This window comes from Dermochelys coriacea, chromosome 19 (genome assembly GCF_009764565.3).
Source record: "Dermochelys coriacea isolate rDerCor1 chromosome 19, rDerCor1.pri.v4, whole genome shotgun sequence".
Classification (NCBI taxonomy): Eukaryota; Metazoa; Chordata; order Testudines; family Dermochelyidae; genus Dermochelys; species Dermochelys coriacea.
Window position 1 is genome coordinate 8,255,036 of NC_050086.2, and position 22,584 is coordinate 8,277,619.

The 22,584-nt window shown below is 43.7% G+C and overlaps 1 protein-coding gene across 3 annotated transcripts in view; it reads right to left on the minus strand.

The window, feature by feature from the left end:
• Positions 1-17,587, minus strand: part of CNR2 (cannabinoid receptor 2) — a 36,186-nt gene extending 18,599 nt beyond the window's left edge. Inside the window, exon 1 of one of the 3 annotated variants that reach the window (XR_006278226.1) lies at positions 17,400-17,581. The gene's annotated coding sequence lies outside the window, so the exon portion shown is untranslated. Of the gene's footprint in view, positions 1-17,399 lie in introns of all 3 variants that reach the window. The other 2 variants (XM_038377702.2, XM_043506001.1) reach the window with 2 other exon arrangements.
• Between the last annotated feature and the right edge of the window lie 4,997 nt (positions 17,588-22,584).

Sequence of the window (22,584 nt, forward strand, 5' to 3'; positions counted from 1 at the left end):
TCACTGTACATATTATACTGTAGGCCAGTGGTTCTCAACTTTTCCAGACTACTGTACCCCTGAAGCCTGAGCCCTGCTGCCCAGGGCTGAAGCATGTAACTTAGCTTTGCAGGGCCCCCTGTGGCATGGGGCCCCAGGCAATTGCCCTGCTTGCCACCCCCTAACGCCAGCACTGCACTTGCAACCCCCCCTAAAGCCATCCCGCAACCCCCCTGAGGTCACAACCCCCAGGTTGAGACACTCTGATCTAGATGAGTTGACATACCCCCTGGAAGACCTCTGCATACCCCCAGTGATACATGTAGCCCTGGTTAAGAACCACTGCTGTAGGCTATATGGTGTGAAATACAGAGTATTGCCAGTTCCAAGCATTCAAAAATCGTAAGTCAGGACTCCAAAAAATCATGAGATTTGTAAAAATAAGTTTGCAGTTCTTTGGATTTGCCTTCTGGTTTTTGAGCCTTTAGGGTTGCATTCAGGTCACGTTTTGAAGCTTTTCTGTACGATCGTGAGGGCTGAAAAATTACTTTAAAAAAATACAACAGCTGGTATTGTCATGTAATAACATGAGTCCAGGAGCTGTGCTTTATAGAAAACATCAACTATTGTGAGACTTATATTGCTTCATCACCCTAATATCTGAGTACTTCCCAAGTATCTAAAAATAGAAATCATTGCTCTTTCTTACTTCCCAGTTTGTAGGAAAAATAGCAGAGTTGGTGAATGGGTTATTTTGCGTGTTAGTTGTGTAGTGTGAGCGAGTGTGGGTGAAGAATTTATTAAGGGACAGGTAAGGCAAAGCCATGAATTTTGCATTTAGGGTCTGATCCAAAGCGATTGAAGTAATGACTTTCTATTGACTTCAGTGGGTTTTGGATCAGGCCCCTTGGTTCTGAAAGTGGTTAGATCTGTGGTCATTCTTCTCTCTTGTGGCCGTGAGTTCCACAGTCTAGATACAAATCCTGTGAAAGTTCTGTCTCAGGTGCTCACAAGGTTCACTTCTTCCACCACTGGAATGCAGACACTGCAGAGGTGGAATGTTGCAGCTATTTAGCAGCACTGCACAGCAGCTTAGGACAGGTACGGAAGAATAATTTATCTAAGGGCACGTTTTCACTGGGAACTTTAAAGAGCAGCTGCGGCAGTGCTTTAACATGGCTTGTATAGTAGTGGCATAGCGCTGGGAGAGAGCTCTCCCAGTGCTCTAAAAAAACGGTCTCCACGAGGGGAGTAGCTACCAGTGCTGTCTACACGCAAACGTTACAGCGCTGAAACTTGCAGCGTTCAGGGGACTGTTTTTTCACACCCATGAGAAAGAAAGTTGCAGTGCTGTAAAGTGCCAGTGTAGACAAGCCCTAAATGAAACTGCAAGGGGAATTTAGGGGGGTAGATTGTACACTGATACAGGGCTCAATTAATAAAGAATTAAAGGAGGGTAATTTAATTAATGCAGATCAATATGGAAAACAGATTAATCTGATATTTTTGGATGAGATTACAAGTTTGGTTGATAAAGATAATAGCATTGATGTAATATATTTAGACTTTTGTAAGGCATTTGACTCGGTACTACGTGACATTCTGATTAAAAACTAGAATGATATAAAATTAACAAAACAATGAGGCGTCCTTGTGGCACCCTAGAGACTAACAAATTTATTTGGCCATAAGCTTTCATGGGTTGGAACCCACTTCATCAGATGCCTGGAGTGGAAAATACAGTAAGCAGGTACTGCATCTGCTGTGTATTTATACCTGCCTACTGTATTTTCCACTCCAGGCATCTGATGAAGTGGGTTATAGCCCACAAAAGCTTATGCCCAAATAAAATTGTTAGTCTCTAAGATGACACAAGGACTCCTTGTTGTTTTTGCTGATACAGACTAACAAGGCTACCACTCCGAAACCTGTCATAAAATTAACATGGCACACATCACATGGATTAAAAAGTGGCTAACTTATTGGTCTCAAAATGTCATTGTAAATGGAGACTCATCAGCTGGGTGTGTTTCCAGTGGAGTCCCAGCGGGATTTGTTCTTGGCTCTACTCTACTCATTTTTATCAGCAACTTGGAAGAAAACATAAACTCATCACTGATCAATTTGCAGATAACACAAAACGTGGGGAAATGGTAAATAAATGAAGAAGCCAGGTTACTGAATTAGAGCAAACTGAATCACTTGGTACTCTGGGTGCAAGCAAGCAATGTGTGGTTTAATACAGTTAAATGTAAATATATACATCTAGGAACAAAGAATGCAGGCCCTGCTTATACAATGGGGCTCTATTTTGAGAAGCAGTGACTCTGAAAAGATGTGTGGGTCATGATGGATAATCCACTGAATATGAGCTCCCAGTGTGATGCTTTGGCCAAAAGAGCTAATGTGATCTTTGGATGCATAAACAGGAGAATCTCAAGTAGGAGTGGAGAGTTATTTTACTTCTGTATTTGGCACTGGTGCGACTGCTGCTGGAATCCTGTGTCCAGATCTGGTGCCCTCAATTCAAGAAGGATGTTGATAAATTGGAGAGGGTTCAGAGAAGAGCCATGAGAATGATTAAAGGATTAGAAAACCTGCCTTATAGTGATAGACTCAAGGAGCTCAATGTATTTAGCTTAACAAAAAGAAGATTAAGGGGTTACTTGATCACAGTCTATAAGTACTTACACGGGGAACAAATATTTAATAATGGTATTTTCAATTTAGCAGAGAAAGGTCTAACATGATCGAATGACTGGAAGTTGAAACTAGACACATGCAGACCAAAATAATGTGTACATTTTTGACAGTGAGGGTAAATAACCATTGGAACTATTTACCAAGGGTTGTGGTGGATTTTCCATCACTGCCAATTTTTAAATTAAGATTGGATTTCGTTTTAGAAGAGGTGCTCTAGTAATCATTTTGGGGACATTCTCTGGCCTGGGTTACCCTGGAGATCAGACTAATGGTCTCAACGGCACCACTTCTGAGCAGGATAGGGTTTAGGACAGTGTTTATTGAGAGATTTAATGGAGTACTGATGCACTGAGCCTTCCGGTTACAGAGCAGGTATGTCTGAGATCAGCAAACACCCGCAGGAAGCTAAGGGGCTGGAACGCCCTCATCATCTCTAGCAGCAGATATTTTGATTCTGTCCCAAATCTTATAGGTATGGGGAGAGCTCACTATGCCACAGCCCATGCTGGACCTTGCTTTCAGTCTGCAGGGTTGTCCATCCAGCTTTTTACACCAGCACTGAATTTACTCTTTGAAAACCAGTTCAGGAGTCTGGGGAAGGGAGTTTGCCAAGAGTGCACACACACGTGTGTGTGTATTTGTGTGAGTTGAGAGACAGACAGCACTCCAAGGATGAAAGTCTCTTGTGTGCGGCAGACAAAGTTACAAGGAAACCGGGTGGAGGTATTTCCTAGAAAAAAAGCATATGAGTTCAGTCATATCTGGAGCCTGCAGCTCCCCTGTCCCTCCCACTCCCAGAACCCATGGAGATCCTTTGAGGAGTTCTTTCCCGCTTATGAAGCAAACAGCTTGATTTCTCACCAGCTCCCCATGATTGGGGTTTAATTGTCCTGTTTCCTCCAGCATGAGGAGGAGGAGGTGGGAAAAGGGGTTTATGGAGAGATTTGAAGGAAGCAGCTGAGGATGCTTGATAGACAGAGCGAGGGAGATGGTTCCAGTTCTCGGGGCAGCGTGAATGAAGGTGGGAAGCTGAGGGTGGAAGAGGAAGGAAAGAGAGTTGGGAGGAAGGCAGGGAACTAGGGGGTGTCACAATTACAGGACTCACTGAACCTTGCTCCCCTTTGGTCTCTCTGAGTGCATCTACTGAGCTACTCAACCTGGTGCCCCTACCTATCTCGGGGCCAGGAGTGGTGTTTGTCCTGTGGTGGCCCCGCACAAAGCTCAATTCTTGTGCCCATACCAGCGCTGTCACACCATCACGCCGGGCGGGGTGGGTATGCATCCCAATTGCCATTGCACCAGGCGGGGCGTGCATGTCATTTTGGCTTTCTCTCTGTCTATTTCTAGGGACAAGCAACTGAGTTCTTGCTGTCTCGGGAAGTGCTATTGCCTGGATTGCAGGTGCTTTATGCCACTGCTGCTCGGGGTGGAACTTCATGATTCTCCCACTCTAAAACCCAGCCCTGGGACGCAGCAGCACCCTGTGGATCAACTGTGCTTACTCTGCAGATCTGAGTACAGACCCTACAGTTCTTCCCTTCAGGAGCCTGTGACCTGTGGTGTACAGGGACCACATAACCTTCTTAAAATCACAATATGATTTCTTTAGCAGCTGGAATAAAGGAATAGAAAATAAATAGCATTTTAAAACGACAGGCTACATGCATGTCTAGAGTCCTGCTATCCCCTGATGATGACCTAGGAAGGCCTAGCTTCTGCAGACACCCCCAGCAGGCTCTTTTATGAGTCTCTTCCCTCTGGTTTCTCCCAGTGACCCTTCCTCCCTCTCAGACAGTGTTCCTCTCTAAACCCTCTCTATGGTTCTTTGTTCTCCTGCATTCCTGGGCCTTTTCCAAGAGGCTGACTGGAGACAAAGGCAGAATCAAAGATAATAGTTCAGGCATTGTCCCTTAACAGCTGCTAAGTTGAGAGGTGGCTGTCCTCCCACCTGTCTTTACAGACATACATCTAGTCAGTTAAACCATGACAGTCCTTCAGAAAACATCCCAATAACCAGGCCAACATAAGGGATCAAACTATTAAAGGTAGAAGGGGAAAAGGAGAGCCGAGTTGCAAAGGGGACAAAGGCAATATAGGTCAATGGTAATGCATGAATTTAATGTGGTAAGAGACAGGAAGCCATTTGATCTGGCACCACCCACGCAGGGAGCTGCTCATTCATGATGTAGCTGACACATTAGGAACCTGTGGGCAGAAAGCAGTTTGATGTCACTATCAAACAGGCTGTAAAATCTATTTTCTGGGGAGACCTCAGAACCCCTGGAGCTTCCTGTGGGTAGCTGAGAGAGAATTTTAAATTTCTGCCTGGAGCTGCAGGGGACACTTTAAAGGGCCGTAATAGAGACAGGACCATTTGAAAATGTCTCTGGATGAATGTTGTAGACAGGTAAATCTGCTTTGCATGCATCTATTAGGGACAAAGAGGATACAATGCAGGGGAGGAGCGAAGCACCAAAACCCCACAGGAGGCTTCTCATATCTCCAGCTGCAAAAGGTACATGGGAACTAGAGATGGGTCCAATCCCCAGATGTGGTTAATCATGGTAGCTCCATTGAGATTAATGAGATGATGCCCATTTACAGGATCTGGCCCCCAAAACCTAGATCTGGGCAGCCTTGAACTTTGAGGGAGATTGGAATCAGATGTTTTCCAGTGCTGCACTTCTATGATTCTATGATTTTGTAATGGGCCACACCAAAATGCTGGATCATGTCTGCACTTTATTAACCAGCCCAAAGGATGGCTAATGTTTCTAGCACAAGATGCACGCTCTCAAAAACAGGAAATCCTGAGCAAGTCCACTTCTTCATTTGAGACTCTAGGCCTTAGGGACTTTCCTTTCTTCTCTCTTGTGGTTTGTTTCTGAGTGAGAGAAAGAGAGAGAGTAAAATCTCTTCACACTTTCAAACAGCCGCTTCTATCACTTGGTGATCTGTTATCCCCATCTCTGCTCAGTGATCACATCTCCAGGAAGACAATCAAGAGAAATACTCATAGACTTTAAGGTCAGAATTGACCATTGTGATAATCTAGTCTACAAAGCCAGTGTCCTGGCTGGCTGTAACTGCCCATGGAAAGAGCATTCTCCAGTTTGCTTGAGGGATTATCCAACAGCAGCTGGAAGGGGTTTAGGAGATGGAGGTTTCTGAGGTTTGTCAGAGGGAGATGGAGCCTTTCACCTCAAGGTCACCACATCCAATCCACGTTGGTAGTGACTAAAAGCTGTTATCTATTATGCATAGGCACAGACCATCAGATCTGTGTGTCTGTCAGTCTAAGTACAGCGAGTTGGTGGGTTTCACTCTAGGTCCTCGTGGACAGGCCTCCAGATGGCAATAATCACCATCACTATAGCACCCCATCGATGGCTGCAGCCCTGAACCCCAACGCATTGGCCATCCTGAATCCCAGCCCTGAACATTGGAGTTTCAGCTGTTAGCAGAAAATGTTTTCAAGTTGAAAGCACTGGCTGCATCTTTCTCATGCGAGGTTAAAAATCCCCAGGCCCTAAACACCTGCAATACTCTTTGAAAAGAGGAAATGTCCAAAGAGTAAGCCACAGAAGAGACAAGCAGTTATTGCAACAACTAGCAAAATACCACAGAAACAAACAGGGCTGGTGGGGGAAAGTGAGGGGGGTGGGAGAATGCTGCACAGAGTGAGAGGGCCTGAGCAGTATTTGCTGTGGATTGATGAATTGCTGGAAGTTTCAGGTATTTGTGCCTGATAGCCATGCGATCTCCCTCAGTGACCTTTTCAGTTAGATGACTACAGCAGCCGTAGGTAGCAAACGGGGGACAGGAGGGAAAGCGATGGAAAAGGTCTCGAAGACCTTTCCACACAAAGACTTCAGCACTGACGGGTGATTTGCAGTTTCCATCCCCAGATGATTCCCCTTGTTACTTTCACCTCTGCCTCCCCTGTCACACTAAACACTGCAATTGCTTTGGTTGCAGGACACACCCCATGCTAGTAATTGTCATTGTCCGTCCAACTCAGTCTTATATTGGGCCTGATCCAATGTCTATTAAAAGAACAATCTTTTGACTTGAAGGGATACTGAATAAGGCCCACAGCATAGAGCTGTCAAGTGCAGAGGTGCAGAAGGGCTGTGGCTGAGGAGAGTAACCCAGGTGATTAGGGGGCTGGATAGACCAAAGTATAAAGAAAGAGTAAAACAGCCAAATAGGAATATGTTGGCTAAACATAGAGTGTGGAAGGAGGGACACCCGGACGGTCAAACGCACAAGAAGATAATACAGTGGACAGAGAGATTTGTTCAAGAGGCATAATCAATGTCTGTGAGTATCTGAAGCTCATAAATAACATGGGCCCAATAAAGGGCTCCTGACACAGCAGAACCAGCATGTTCCTTCTGCCTGAGACAGAGCCCAGCTTTGTGGGACCTCCTTGCACATCCCTGCATGGTGGAGGGCCGCTCAGGCCGGGTGGGGCCCAGGCATGGTTAGAGGGTCCTTGCCATTCTGGGGTCTCCATGAGAACAATGGGAGTTTTGCCTGAGAAAGGACTAAGGGTGAAAACCAGCACAAGACCTATGCAACAGTCCAGTAGGGCTTATATGGGACTCAGGTGGTTTCTAGGGCCATCTCTACAGGGAGGTGGATTTCATCCTGCACATGGAACCTGAGTCAGGAACTCACAACTTGGCTCCAAATATTCACAGAAGCAGGACAAGAAGAATAAAGTCTGTGTCGTTTTGGGATTAGCTAACGCTACAACACGGAGATGGACCCAGAACAAAGCCCCCAGATCCGAACACCCTCCATAGTCTTGGGAAGTTGGGCACAGATCTGAACTCCTTGTTTCAGGACTATTCCTGCTATAAAATAACACCAAGAAGCTGGTAAGAAATAGAGGAGGTGAGCTGGAGCGAAAGGAGAACAATAGCTTTAATAAAGAGTGAATGGCCTGATGTAAAACAGATAAGTGCTGATTCTGCCTAGCTGAGATTCCTACAGCTGAGGGCCATTACTTCCCTGCCTCAGCGCACGTCCAGAGATATTTACTCTACAAACACTGGGGCTTGATCCTACTCTTACTGAGATCAATGGCAAAACTCACAATGAGGTCCAAGGCAGCAGGCTTGGGTGCCAAGTTAGCCTTAACATATCACCCTTGGAGCTTTGAACTGCATGAGATTTCCCCAGCTCCCACGCAGAACTAGAAAGGAACCTGTTCCTGAAATACAGGTAAAGGAAACTGTTCTATCACACGGGCCCAGTAAAATCCTGAGGAAAGCATCAGTGCTGCTGAGCACTGTGACGACAGACAGACTGATGCAGGTGAAAGCGTAGGCCCTGACCCTGCAAAGTCTTGTGCACTATGCACATGTTCCGTTTTAAGCACGTCAACTGGAATGTTCCCATGCATCAAGTTAAGTAAGTGGGTCAGTTGCAGAAGGAACAGGGGCCGAAGTGTTATCTTCCAACGTTCTGAATACAGCAGCTAACCCTCATCACAAATCAGCCCATGCAGAACATTTTGCACAGTCACTGGAACTGAGTACATAGCGTTCATTGCACAGGACAAACCTGTTTCCTCTTTTTGGCTGCAAAAGGAATCTTCAGGGACAGGTGGCTTTGAAGGAAATCAGACTTTGCCAGTTGAAAAAGTGGGACTGAGACCCTTTCAAAAAGAGCAAGATAATTGCTCAGCGGTCTTCTTTGCATCCCAGGTTTCTGTGAGCACAGTCGGTGCTGAAACAGAGCCACAGGCAGTGGGCAGGTCTCCTGGAAGGTGCACAGACACAGCAAGTGTTCAGCGGTGTGTGAAAAGGCACAGGGACACTTTGGGAAGCAGGAGAATAGGGAATAGCCCAGGAGTGGCAAAACTGCGGCTTGTGAGCTACATCATGTGGCTATTTTTCAGTTACAGTGCGGCTCGCAGAGCCCCCCACTGCCCCACCATTCTCCACCTATCAGACTGGGAGTAGGGGGGAGCTCGAGGCTTCCGCCCTGCAGCGGGGTGATGGGGCGAGGGGCTTCTGCCAGAGACGACAGGTGCCTGCTGAGAGCTGGGGGGCACAATTTAAAGGTTTGCTCCCCCCAACACCTTGAGTCACACCCCCGCTCTTATCCTCAGCGGCCCCTCCAGGCAGCTCCCCGGTGTTAGCCCCACCTGGAGAAGCAGTGGCCAACACCTGGGAGCTGCAGGGAAGGGGCACTGCTTTTGCTCCACAAGGAGAGGCAGCAGCAAAAGCAGCATCTCTCCCTGCAGCTTCCAGCTGTTTGCTGCTGCACCTCCCCAGGGCCCCAGCTCCCAGCTGGCCGGCTCCAGCAGCTGCCATGCAGGGAGGGAGGCCCAGTGGCACCATGTGACCAAACGGGGCCTTCAAACCCTGGCAAAAATTGGCAGGACAGATGATGCCACACATCACCTCTGGCTTCTCCCCAGCAGGGGGGGGATTCTTGGGGCTTCAGCCCCAGGGGGCGCGCCTGCCGGGTCTCAGGATGTCAGCAGGAGCAGGTCGGAAGCCCCAAGCCCCAGCAGGCACCTCTCACGCAGCTGAAGCCCCGACAGGTGCACCCTGGCTCTCGAACTTCTAAAGATTGTTGTCTATGGCTTGCAGGGTCGGTAAGTTTGGCCACCCCTGGAACAGGCAAAGGGAAATGACTTGGCAGATCCTGGGGGAAGTGGTCAATTACAGAGGAGATGTAATTATGTTAAATATTATTTATTATTACCAAAATACAGTTTTTTATCCGTGGATCTCAAAGCACTTTACACAGGTGGAAAAATCCACATGTTAGATGGGGAAATGGCAGAGCTGGGACTAGAACCTCGGTAGGAAAAGCTGTGCTGGGTGTTACAGGTAAGGGTGAGAAATTTCAATCTGACATGGAAAGCAGTCGGAGGCCTATGATAAAAGGAAAAGGCAATCCATACGCAAGGAAAGAGCCAGTCAGTGAATATGGGTGATTTTTCCCCCCTAGAAGTTTCTGTTTTATAAATCATTTCTCCCCCATTAATATCTCTGTGGCTGGCTCCCTTAAGTAATTGCTTAATCATCTGTGCAGGAGGAGTCTCACTCACATCCTCTTAGGGAGACTTTCTCAGCCTCCAATGCAGCTATAATGATCAATGCCTTAATATTGTTTGGCAACACTGATGCCTCTGGCACCTCGAATCCACCCAAGCTAAAGTATGGTTGGATCCCAGAGCCTTGTATTAGAGTAAGAACTGTGATTCTGCTTCTCTTAATGACACTGCTTATGGCAGGGATATAGGGTATAAGGCAATTTGAGAGGTGGCTGCCTACATCTCCGGAGATTAGTCACCAGACCAACTCTCAGTATATGCTCTGCTGACCAATAAAATCTGTTTAACGGGCTCACTCCTGCCCCCACTGAAGTCAGTGGGAGTTTTGCCACTTGACATCAGCGGCAACAAGGTTAGGTCCAATATTTATATTTGGGAAACACCCTCCAGCATACAGAATTGGTGGTATCTTTAACATTCCACCTTGAGGTTTCCCAGAAGCTGCTCACTTGAATGAAGTGACACATATACACTAGGTGAGAACACACTTATGTCTAGAGATGGACTCAAATCAAAAGCCTTGATTTGAACACCTTAGAAATGTCCTGGGCGCAACCCAAACCTTAGGCTGAATTTCACAGCAAGGCCTCGTCACTCTGGTCCCAAGAACTCCTGGACTTTTGGTAGAAAAACTGTATCTCAATTATGCAGCAAGCATCCCATTGTGCCAAGGATTTTATGCTCTGATTGCCCCCTTGTTTACTGCAGCTGTTCTTGGAAACATTCCACGTGCAGCAAAGCAACATTAACTTCTGCATGCTGATATTGAACCTGACAACCTGCTCCTCTCTAGAGAAAGAGAAGTCATGCCACTAGATAAATTGGGGCATATCTGAGAGCTCGGTGGAGGCAGGAAGATTAGCAGCAACCTCCTAACTCCTCTTGTTCCATTTGGGTTTCTAGTAAAGGAACAGCTTCTTCCCACAAATACAGCACAGCCTTGATTATCCAAACCTCTGCGGCCAAAACCCAACATTATCCAAATTGCGGTTACCACCTTTGACATCTATGCATTCCACTGAAAATTCCCTTCCTTATCTGAAACGTCGGTGATCTGAACATTTTCAGTGCTCCTCCCACATTAGCCAGAGAATGGAAGTCGTATTGCGTATCAGAAAAGCAAAATTAAGGCCGCAGGACCTTTGTGATGGACTCACAATATAGGCACCAGTCCCCAAATGTTTCTAAATCAACTAAAAAATGACTTCTAATAGGATGACAGTTTCACTACTTATTTTGTGAGGAGCCTACAGAACAATGGGAGCTTCCTGGAAAATCAGATTTTTATTAACAAGATGAAAGATGGTTGTGCAGTTGATGAAACGGTACAATGCGTCAAAAGCTATGGGTTATATTACTCACTCTATGAGTCTGGGCAAGTCATTTGCTGTACACTTGCCTGTGACTCATTTTCCTTTTCGGTAGAACGGACATATTGCCACCAAAATCACAAAGAAGGAGTGGGACTAACATGCCCTGAGATAGTCAGTGTTACGGCACTAGAAGGGCAAAGTGCTATTATAAAATGTTTATTTTGGTAAAGTGTCAAACTGCAGCATGTTTTTAGCAGGAGGTGGGGTGGGGGGAATCTGTCTAATGCAGTCCTGCACACACTGATCTTCCCATCAATATTGTTGAGACATGATCTCTGTGCTAGGGTGCTGGGAAGGAGGTAGTTGATATACAGAAGAGGAGCTGATGGAGGCAGCGTACAGCAGGGTGTCGAATTACCTTGTTGGCTATCCCCTTGCTTTTTACAGTTGAAGCTTGTGGGTTAAGCTGCCTAAAGCCACCGTTCTCTCCGCTGAAGTCATTTGGAGTTTTCCCGTTGATGTCAACCTTGGGTACCAGATTTACAGAAAAGCTCAGGTCCCATTTAGGCACCTAAATAAGTGCCTAGATATACAGAAGAGTTCAGCACATTGGGTTCTGAGTGCTTGAAAATCTGTCCCTAAATTAACAACGTTTTTTTGTATGGGAATATAGCTTTAACTTGTGCAATCAGAAAATACACCCATGTTTGGACAGTGCCTACCACTATGGGATGGGCCTCTAAGCATTGTGATAGCACTAAAAAACTTATCACCACCACCACCTCACTGCCCTTAGCATGATTGGGAGCAAGTTTAAGAATGAACAGTTCTTTGAATAATTTCCCCAAGGTGTGAGACAAAATCTCCCTCTAGCCCCCGCCCCCCCAACATCAGATATGCAGCTCTTATCCCACCTCTGTTGCGTAGCATAAGGAAGATCTCACTTCTCAGTTTTGACTGAATTCCCCCCGATCCTCATCCCCTCTCTCAAATCCATGATAGAAAGGTCTGCATCTTGCTCCAAGCCTAGATCGGTTTAATTTTGTGTATTTACTGCAGGACTCCAAAATCAGAGAGAACATACTAGGACCAGATTCCCCTCCTGCACCCTGGTCCAGCTTTCTTGGCAACTGGGCTGTTTGACGTTTGGACATATACATACCTAGGGTGTGTCCTTCTTCTTGCCGCCTGACAGTGTCTAGTGGCACCAATAGCAGAGAATGAGGAAGCATCAGCTTCCAGGGCACAGGAGTAGAAACATCAGGGGAAATAACACAAGTAGAATGCCCCAAATGGTCCCCTATCCTACAGTATGAAAAACAACCAGTTCATAGGCACACGCTGACTGAGGGTTGTCTGCACTGCAGTGGGAGATGTGATTGCAGCACATGTAGATATACCCAAACGAGTTTTAATCTAGATAGTGCAAGTACCAACAGCAGTGAAGTTGCAGCAACATGGACTTCAGCAAGGGCTAGCTACCTGAATAAGTACCCAGTGTCCCGGCTCTTATAGCCCATGCTGCTGCTACTTCGCTGCCATTGGTACTCAGGCACACGTGCTGCAATCACACCTCCAATTGCAGTGTAGACATGCCCTAAGTGACAAGTCTCTGTTACTCAAAAAAACAAAAGGAATAGTTGTGGCACCTTAGAGACTAACAAATTTATTTGAGCATAAGACATCTCTGTTACTCAGCGCTAGTATTTATAGCTGGGATTTTCATAAGGTCCCACCCTATCACAGTAAAAATGTAGGGCCCAATTTTGCTGCCTTTACTCACATCGAATAATATCTTACTTCTCAGGTAATCCCCTTGGAATCTTGCCCCGTTTTCAAAGGAGAGCAGAAAGGTGCTGCCTGCACAAATGTCCGTGGTTCTACTGAGCCAGCAAAAAAACCAAACAAACAAAAAACCCCACGGGCATGTGTAAAACAAGGCACTGTAGGCATAATCATAGAATATCGGGGTTGGAAGGGACCTCAGGAGGTCATCTACTCCAACCCCCTACACAAAGCAGGACCAATCCCCAATTTTTGCCCCAGATTCCTAAATGGCCCCCTCAAGGATTGAACTCTCAACCCTGGGTTTAGTAGGCCAATGCTCAAACCACCGTGGATTATCTTGCCAAATGGAAATGCTGGAAGACCCCATCTCTTGGGACATTGAAAACTAGACAGGAGAAAGCAACAGACACTATTCTATGGCAGTTCCGAAGCCAGAGTGAGGAAAAGAATTTCCATCCAATTGTACATATAGCTTGGTTACCAGTAACAGGAAAAGTATATGACAGTTTCATGGGTTTATGGCTCAGTATTACAGACTGTGAAGACTGCTAGGATATGGCAACAAGACCTTCATATTTTTAAGTTTGATTCTGATCCCACTTACACTAGTGGGTAATTCCATTGACTTCAGTGGAGGTTTAATGTAAAGGAGAATATGGCCCCTGTGATTCATTTCAGCTATCAAATTTATGCTGCATTGCTCAGAGTAGCATAGGTTTCTATTCTCACTTGTAACTCTGCATATTGAGACACTATGCAATTCATACAAATGAATCAATATCACAGTTAATTAGAGTAACATTACATTAATGCTGCTGTGATCAACGTTCAGAAAGTACCATGAAGATGTAATATTCTTCATTCAGATATGTTATCATAAGCCCTTTTCAGAGCTTTGAGATGTTTAATAAAGTAACACACTTTTTAATAAAAAAGAAAAGGAATACTTGTGGCACCTTAGAGACTAACAAATTTATTTGAGCATAAGCTTTCGTGAGCTACAGCTCACTTCATCGGATGCATTTGGTGGAAAATACAGTGGGGAGATTTATATACACACACAGAGAACATGAAACAATGGGTTTTATCATACACACTGTAAGGAGAGTGATGTCTCGGGGCTTCTCCTTTTGCCCCTCCACCCCCCGAACACGATACAGTTCTGTGGTGACCTAGAATCCTATTTTCGACATCTCCGACTCGAGGAATATTTTCAACACACCTCTAACCAACTATTAACCCACAGGGACCTTCCTACCAACACTACAAAAAGAAGGATTCTGGGTGGACTCCTCCTGAAGGTCGAAACAGCAGCCTCGACTTCTACATAGAGTGCTTCCGCCGATGTGCACGGGCTGAAATTGTGGAAAAGCAGCATCACTTGCCCCATAACCTCAGCTGTGCAGAACACAATGCAATCCACAGCCTCAGAAACAACTCTGACATCATAATCAAAAAGGCTGACAAAGGAGGTGCTGTCGTCATCATGAATAGGTCGGAATATGAACAAGAGGCTACTAGGCAGCTCTCCAACACCACTTTTTACAAGCCATTACCCTCTGATCCCACTGAGGGTTACCAAAATAAACGACAACATTTGCTCAAGAAACTCCCTGAAAAAGCACAAGAACAAATCTGCACAGACACACCCCTGGAACCCCGACCTGGGGTATTCTGTCTGCTACCCAAGATCCATAAACCTGGAAATCCTGGATGCCCCATCATCTCAGGCATTGGCACCCTGACAGCAGGATTGTCTGGCTATGTAGACTCCCTCCTCAGGCCCTATGCTACCAGCAGTCCCAGCTATCTTCGAGACACCACTGACTTCCTGAGGAAACTACAATCCATCGGTGATCTTCCTAAAAACACCATCCTAGCCACTATGGATGTAGAAGCCCTCTACACCAACATTCCACACAAAGATGGACTACAAGCCATCAGGAACAGTATCCCCGATAATGTCACGGCTAACCTGGTGGCTGAACTTTGTGACTTTGTCCTCACCCATAACTATTTCACATTTGGGGACAATGTATACCTTCAAATCAGTGGCATTGCGATGGGTACCCGCATGGCCCCACAGGATGCCAACATTTTTATGGCTGCCTTAGAACAACTCTTCTTCAGCTCTCGTCCCCTAATGCCTCTACTCTACTTGCGCTATATTGATGACATCTTCATCATCTGGACCCATGGAAAAGAAGCCCTTGAGGAATTCCACCATGACTTCAACAATTTCCATCCCACCATCAACCTCAGCCTGGACCAGTCCACACAAGAGATCCACTTCCTGGACGTTACGGTGCTAATAAGCGATGGTCACATAAACACCACCCTATATCAGAAACCTACTGACCGCTATTCCTACCTACATGCCTCTAGCTTTCATCCAGATCACACCACACAATCCATTGTCTACAGCCAAGCTCTACGATATAACCGCATTTGCTCCAACCCCTCAGACAGAGACAAACACCTACAAGATCTCTATCATGCAGTCTTACAACTACAGTACCCACCTGCTGAAGTGAAGAAACAGATTGACAGAGCCAGAAGAGTACCCAGAAGTCACCTACTATAGGACAGGCCCAACAAAGAAAATAACAGAACGCCACTTAGCCATCACCTTCAGCCCCCAACTAAAACCTCTCCAACGCATCATCAAGGATCTACAACCTATCCTGAAGGACGACCCATCACTCTCACAGATCTTGGTAGACAGGCCAGTCCTTGCTTACAGACAGCCCCCCAACCTGAAGCAAATACTCACCAGCAACCACACACCACACAACAGAACCACTAACCCAGGAACCTATCCTTGCAACAAAGCCCGTTGCCAACTCTGTCCACATATCTATTCAGGGGACACCATCATAGGGCCTAATCACATCAGCCACACTATCAGAGGCTAGTTCACCTGCGCATCTACCAATGTGATATATGCCATCATGTGCCAGCAATGCCCCTCTGCCATGTACATTGGTCAAACTGGACAGTCTCTATGTAAAAGAATGAATGGACACAAATCAGATGTCAAGAATCATAACATTCAAAAACCAGTTGGAGAACACTTCAATCTCTCTGGTCACTCGATTACAGACCTAAGAGTGGCTATCCTTCAACAAAAAAACTTTAAAAACAGACTCCAAGGAGAGACTGCTGAATTGGAATTAATTTGCAAACTGGATACAATTAACTTAGACTTCAATAGAGACTGGGAGTGGATGGGTCATTACAGAAAGTAAAACTATTTCCCCATGTTATTTCTCCCCCCATCCCACCCCCTACTGTTCCTCAGACGTTCTTGTTAACTGCTGGAAATGGCCCACCTTGATTATCACCACAAAAGGTTTTCTTCCTCCCCCCCCCCTCCTGCTGGTAATAGCTCATCTTAAGTGATCACTCTCCTTACAGTGTGTATGATAAAACTCATTGTTTCATGTTTTCTGTGTGTGTATATAAATCTCCCCACTGTATTTTCCACCAAATCCATCCAATGAAGTGAGCTGTAGTTCACGAAAGCTTATGCTCAAATAAATTTGTTAGTCTCTAAGGTGCCACAAGTACTCCTTTTCTTTTTTGCGAATACAGACTAACACGGCTGCTACTCTGAAACCAACACTTTTTAATGCTCAACAGCTAATAAAAACAAAAGAGTTTGTGTGATACATAATCATAACCACCACCAACGCACTAACTCATCTCCCTCTGGCTGATTTAAATATTAAAACACCTTTGGCTTTGTATATATTTTAATTTTAATATGATTTATAGTTTCCATCTAGGAAATGTTTTGGCATTTTTCTGGATATTAGCTAATCATCCGGGCTTGTCTAAATGATCCTCTCAAAGACAGACCTGTTTCTGAAATCCTTGACGTTAAGAAAATGGCAGAAATTCAGTATTGAATGGTATTTTGAAAAACAATTATCTCATGTAAAATATGTGCTGGTATAAGAACAGCATTTGCAGATGAAATACAGTGATAAAGCGTCGCAAAGTAATGCTTCTGTTATTACACAACAATCTACAAGTACTGAAGTATAATAAGCCTTAGCCTTTGTGTAGGACCTTTTAACTTCAGAGAGAGCTATACAAACAGATACCATACTCAGTGTTTCTAACTGTATAGATGGTATTTGGCAACAACTCTGAGGTTTCTAAAGTAATTATTTATAAAACAAGAGGAAAACAAGTCAGTGTAGATTCTGCAGTTTGAAGATCTACCTTTAATGCTCTCATGAAGAAAGCATTCCCTATAAACATCAGTTCTCCCACCCCAAGTGTTACTTTGCAGTGTATCTGAAATAATACAGGACAAGGAGCCCATCAAACAATCAAAGGAGAATTCTGCCCCCTCCCCAAATGATAATGCACCTCTTCGAACCCTCAGCAAAATTCTTCCATACCTTGTGTGTGTGTCAACACCGCTGAATTTTAAGGCGTGGCATGCTTTATTGTGGGAAGGAGGGGAAAAAAAAGAACTTTGCATGAAAGATATGCCTTGGGGTTAGTGAATGAAATCTACTCACATGGTTTTACTTGGGTGTCAGGCAGGAGATGCTTTTGGGACTTCCCATCCATCCAACTGTCAGTGTATCTTGTACAGCTGTGTGCTGGTGACTGCTGCTTTCTCCTCTATTCTGACTTCCGCTCTGGTTCTGCTTATTCTTCCCCGGGGCAGAAGTTTGTGTTAGTCCCTTCCCCAGTCTCTCACTCTTCTTTATGTTCTCTTGGTGGAAAATATATAATAAGTTTTTCCTTCCTTCCCCATTTCCTCTCTGGGTTTTGTGCTCTGCCTTTCTGGTCATTAGAAGAACTGTAGTGATGGATGTTTAAAACCTGTCTCAGATGCATTTGGTGGAAAAAACAGAGGAGAGATTTATATACACACACAGAGAACATGAATCTCTCCTCTGTTTTTTCCACCAAATGCATCCGATGAAGTGAGCTGTAGCTCACGAAAGCTTAAGCTCTAATAAATTTGTTGGTCTCTAAGGTGCCACAAGTACTCCTTTTCTTTTTGCGAATACAGACTAACACGGCTGCTACTCTGAAATCTGTCTCAGATGCAGGGAGTCAATTTGCTTAACAAGGGTTTTCTTCTCAGTCTTCTCCAAGTGTAAAGAGTCTCATAGGAAAGAAACATTCAGGCTTCATTTACCTGATTTTTAGGGCTGAGGGGAGGACCATGATTGTATCATCTTATTCTTTTTATTCCCTTCTGTTCTGGATTTAAATCTGAGGCTCCTTTGCATCAGCATCAGCCAGCATGTCTGTCAACAGGCTTGTGTTGGAAAATCCTCACCTAATTTTAATTATTTAAAATAAAAAATAATTATTAATTATTAATGTTGATGTTCCTCAAAAGAGCAGGTTCTGCTTTTTCTGTCTGCTTATAGCCCAGCGTAAGTGAAATGAACAAAATAGTTCATTTATACATAAGGGCAACCATGGCACTGAAAGAAGATCGGAATACACTGCACCAGACTGGAGGAGTTTAAATTATGCAACTCATCCAAGCTTGTAAAAAAATGTGAGTAAGGCATGAACCCCTGATGTTTATAATAGACTCCTGGGAAAAAAGTGCAAACCTCTTGCTCTGTGATCTTATCAGACCGTCTCAAGTGAACAGCACGGAGCTGTCTCTGTGATTGAATTAAGGACTTCTAGTGAACACTTTGGTGATGTAGGCAGAAGTCTGGGTGATCCAATAGAGGGCACTCCACCCTCCAAATTAGCACTAACCTCAGGACTCCAGAGTGTTGCTAGAGGAAACTGTACTGCAGGGAGTCTTATGTAATTCAGTTGATGGCACTATTCCTGCTGAGTAAGCACTGACCCCAATGCCCCAGCACAGCATGGAGGCACACTTGATGGAGATTATGTATTGAGGAGACATACGCATTTTGGCCTCTATTCTAACATAAATAAAATGATATAATAATTGCTGTATGAGGCTAAACAGCTGCTAAGTTCCACCCCAGAGATGGCTGCATTTCAGTGGTAGATACAATGACTCCTAAGCACTCTGGGATGAAAGGTATGTGTAGAAGTAAGATATTATAAACACATCATCCACACTACCATTTTTATTACCAAAAACTAAATGTTTAAATTGCTAAGGACCCTATTTTATCACTCATATGTTGAGCAGCTCTTAACTCTAGAAACAGTCCCAAATAAGGGTACTAATTCAGGCTTTAATATACCATTGTAGGAAGCAATTTGAGAAGCTGGTATATAGCCATCATTCTGAAAGAATTATGGAGTTAAAATTCATAATATAAAAGCAACCTTTGGCTTTTTTTCTTTATCAGATACTCCCACCCTGTGCAGTTTAACCAAAGCGCAAGATTTCATTTACTATTTTCTATTCCACGTTTTTTTTATGCAATGCACAGTATTTTGCAGTTCTGTTATAAAACATGATTACTCAGTACAAATACAAGTGAAGAATTAAAACAAAACAAAGGATGTATATAAAAAGTTAACTAGCTCTGTACAAACACTCTGGACCTTTCCCCCAGTTGCTATCTCTCCTCCTGAAGTAGATGATGATGTAAAGTAGATATACCAGAGCTGTGTATATACAGGGCTTCCAGCTCTGCTCTGCCTCTGTGGGAAGGGCTTATTCTATAAATACTTCAGCCTCTATTTTGGACTCTGTTCAGCAATACTGTAAAAGAAGGAGCACAAAACAGGCAAGCTGTAAACCAGCGTAAGAAAAAACAGAGAGACTGAGGAGAAGATAAAATGTGGGAATATTGTGACTCTTCTGTGATCTGTTTCCTCTTTCTTTCTCATGTTAGAAAAGGATATGAAATAAAAACCTTTTATTAGACCCTGCTGGAGCAAGGTTTTTTTCAAACTATATTTGTTTTCACAGGAAGTATATGAGGAATTAACATGATGGATGTGAAAAGCTTTCAATGGCCAATGAAGGTCTATTATTATTTGTTTGTATTATAGTAGAATCTAGCGGCCCCAGTCGAGAACAGGGTCACATTGTGCTAGGCCAGGTACAAACACATATTAAGAAGCAAAGAGCTTAAAATTGAAATAGACAAGCCAGGCAAAAGGTGGGACAGGAAACAGGGACAGAGAGATGAAGTGACTCACCAAAGGCCATACTGTAGGACAGCCAGGAATAGCACTTAGGTCTCCTAATGGCGGGGCCAGTTCCCTTTCACAAACCACACAGCCTGCTTACTCTAGTGTGCATCTTCTGTGAGAAGGTGAACTCCTGTTGAAAATCCATTCTTTACCCTGAAACTCATAACAATGGCACCTTTGCTTATTTGTGCCAGGTGTATATAGAAAATAAATATGCTGGGTGTGTACAACAGTCCCTTTTCAGAGTTAAATATCTTATCCTGGCTCTTGTAAAAAGTTTTCAGCAATAAATCCCTAGCTCTTTCCCTAAATTTTGTCCTGGCTGTACGCCAAATTTTCTTTTCACATCAAAGGTATTTAAGCAAAAAACATCTTAAAGGGTCACAGTCAAACTAGTCATGTATTTAGTTATTACATATGATTTGTAACTAATAACACTGTAGGTGATTAAAAGTTAAATATGGTGCAAAACAGTACACTTTTCACCATTTATGCTCTTGGTTTTCCTTTTTCACATTTCAAATGGAAATAGATTAGTCAGTTTCATTTTTGTTTTTGCTCAGTTCCCCTTTCCAGCAAAAGGTTTCTAGTTTTAATGTTTGGGTTGCAAACAGGGCAAGTGAATGCTTACATCCCACCAAACAAAAATATATTTCAGCTGAAATAAGAGTATTCTATAAATATTAGGTCTTGTTAAGTTATTTTTAACCAAGCCTAAAAATTTGAACCTGATTCTGTCCCTTTAAACTGATGGATATCTACCTTTCCTTTCAGTCATAAATTAATGGAACAAAAGGATACAAATTCCTTCACTATCAATACAGAGGGCCTGGGAGCCAGAAAAATAACCTCCATAAATGCATATGCTGTATATGGTGATCTAAAGAGCTACTAGTGCCTCTTGGAAAACTTAGGGAAAAACCAGAAATAATTCTGCATGTATATTAAATATAATCTTTCTCTTCCCTTTATTTGTATTATTATTAGACAGACAATAAGGTTGCACAGATGTGACTGAGGACTGGATGCGAAGATTTAGGAGCTGCACAGGTATAGCTGAGGGCAGAAATATTGTTAATGGCAATATTACAAGACCCATAAAGAAGCCAGTGTAATTTTAGGCTGAGTTCATAGAACGGGCATGTAGAAAAAACTTTATCGTCTCTTGTACAGTGACCAAATTGTATTTGGATGCTGCTGAGACACAATGCACTGGCAAGCCATTTTTAGTATTACTTCTGAGCATATAACCATGCTTTGAGTAGTGTCAGGGAGGAATCTAACTGTACAGATAATGCTACTCAAGTACCAGTGCTTATTGATTTAATTCAGATCACTTATGTAGGGAGTATAGGAACTCTGCCAGGCTCGTATTAGTTATTTGGGGGAAAAAAAAAAGCTTCAATAAACTTCAATAAGCTTCAAGTTCTTGGAACATACCTGTTTGTGTCTCATCTTTTTGGAATGTTTACACTGAGAATATTCAAAAGCAGCTGCATCAGGCACAACATATGCATATTGACAGAGTAGCAGCCGTGTTAGTCTGTATCCGCAAAAAGAAAAGGAGGACTTGTGGCACCTTAGAGACTAACAAATTTATTAGAGCATAAGCTTTCGTGAGCTACAGCCCACTTCATCGGATGCATCTGATTCTTTATCAGAAGTAATGTTTGGAACACAGTGCCAGAAATTAGTTACAGAGGCATCTTTGGGAAACAGATGTATGGATGTATTAACATCAGAAGGACCAAAGCAACTGGATTATAATCAACAACCTGATGAGAAGAATACTGAAGAGTTTGGGGATTTCCTGATACAGCCCAATGCCATTGCCAATAATAATTTTTGCTTTCTTTCATGTAGAAAGCACAAAGTAGACTTGATAGGACAGCAAAAAGGCAACATGGGAATACAGGCTGCCTGCAACATGGGAAATACAAGCACTCATGTTGACTGGTTTATAGTGGGCAAATTAGTTTTGGATTTGTTTAATCAATACACTGATATTAGTACCTAAATTTCTCAAGGTTATTCAGTAAAAAGTAAAGGAAAACCCCTTTATGCTTGACAAATCAAAAGAAGTGAGACTTTTTCAGCATTTTTCAAATTCTCAACGGAGAGTCAGAATAACTCAGAATTAAAACATAAAGCAGAATAATGTATCCTCCTCCTCGCACTTTCAATAACCATTCAATTGACTTTTCTATGGGTCGAATGATGTGGGCAACCAAAATAATCTCCAGGAAACTTTGTGTCTTCTGGGAGCTGCAGAGAGGAGAGGGGAGAGTGTCAAGCATTTAATTACAGCAAATTCATATCACGCCCCTTTGCTAATTGCTCTACATACAAGAAGAAAAGGAGTACTTGTGGCACCTTAGAGACTAACAAATTTATTAGAGCATAAGCTTATGCTCTAATAAATTTGTTAGTCTCTAAGGTGCCACAAGTACTCCTTTTCTTTTTGCGAATACAGACTAACACGGCTGCTACTCTGAAACCTACATACAAGAGTGATACATTTCAAAGAAGGGAATGAGCTCTCAGCTTTAACGGGAGAACACAAGAATCAAGTGGGAAGAGGAACATTATTCTGTCTTTGTT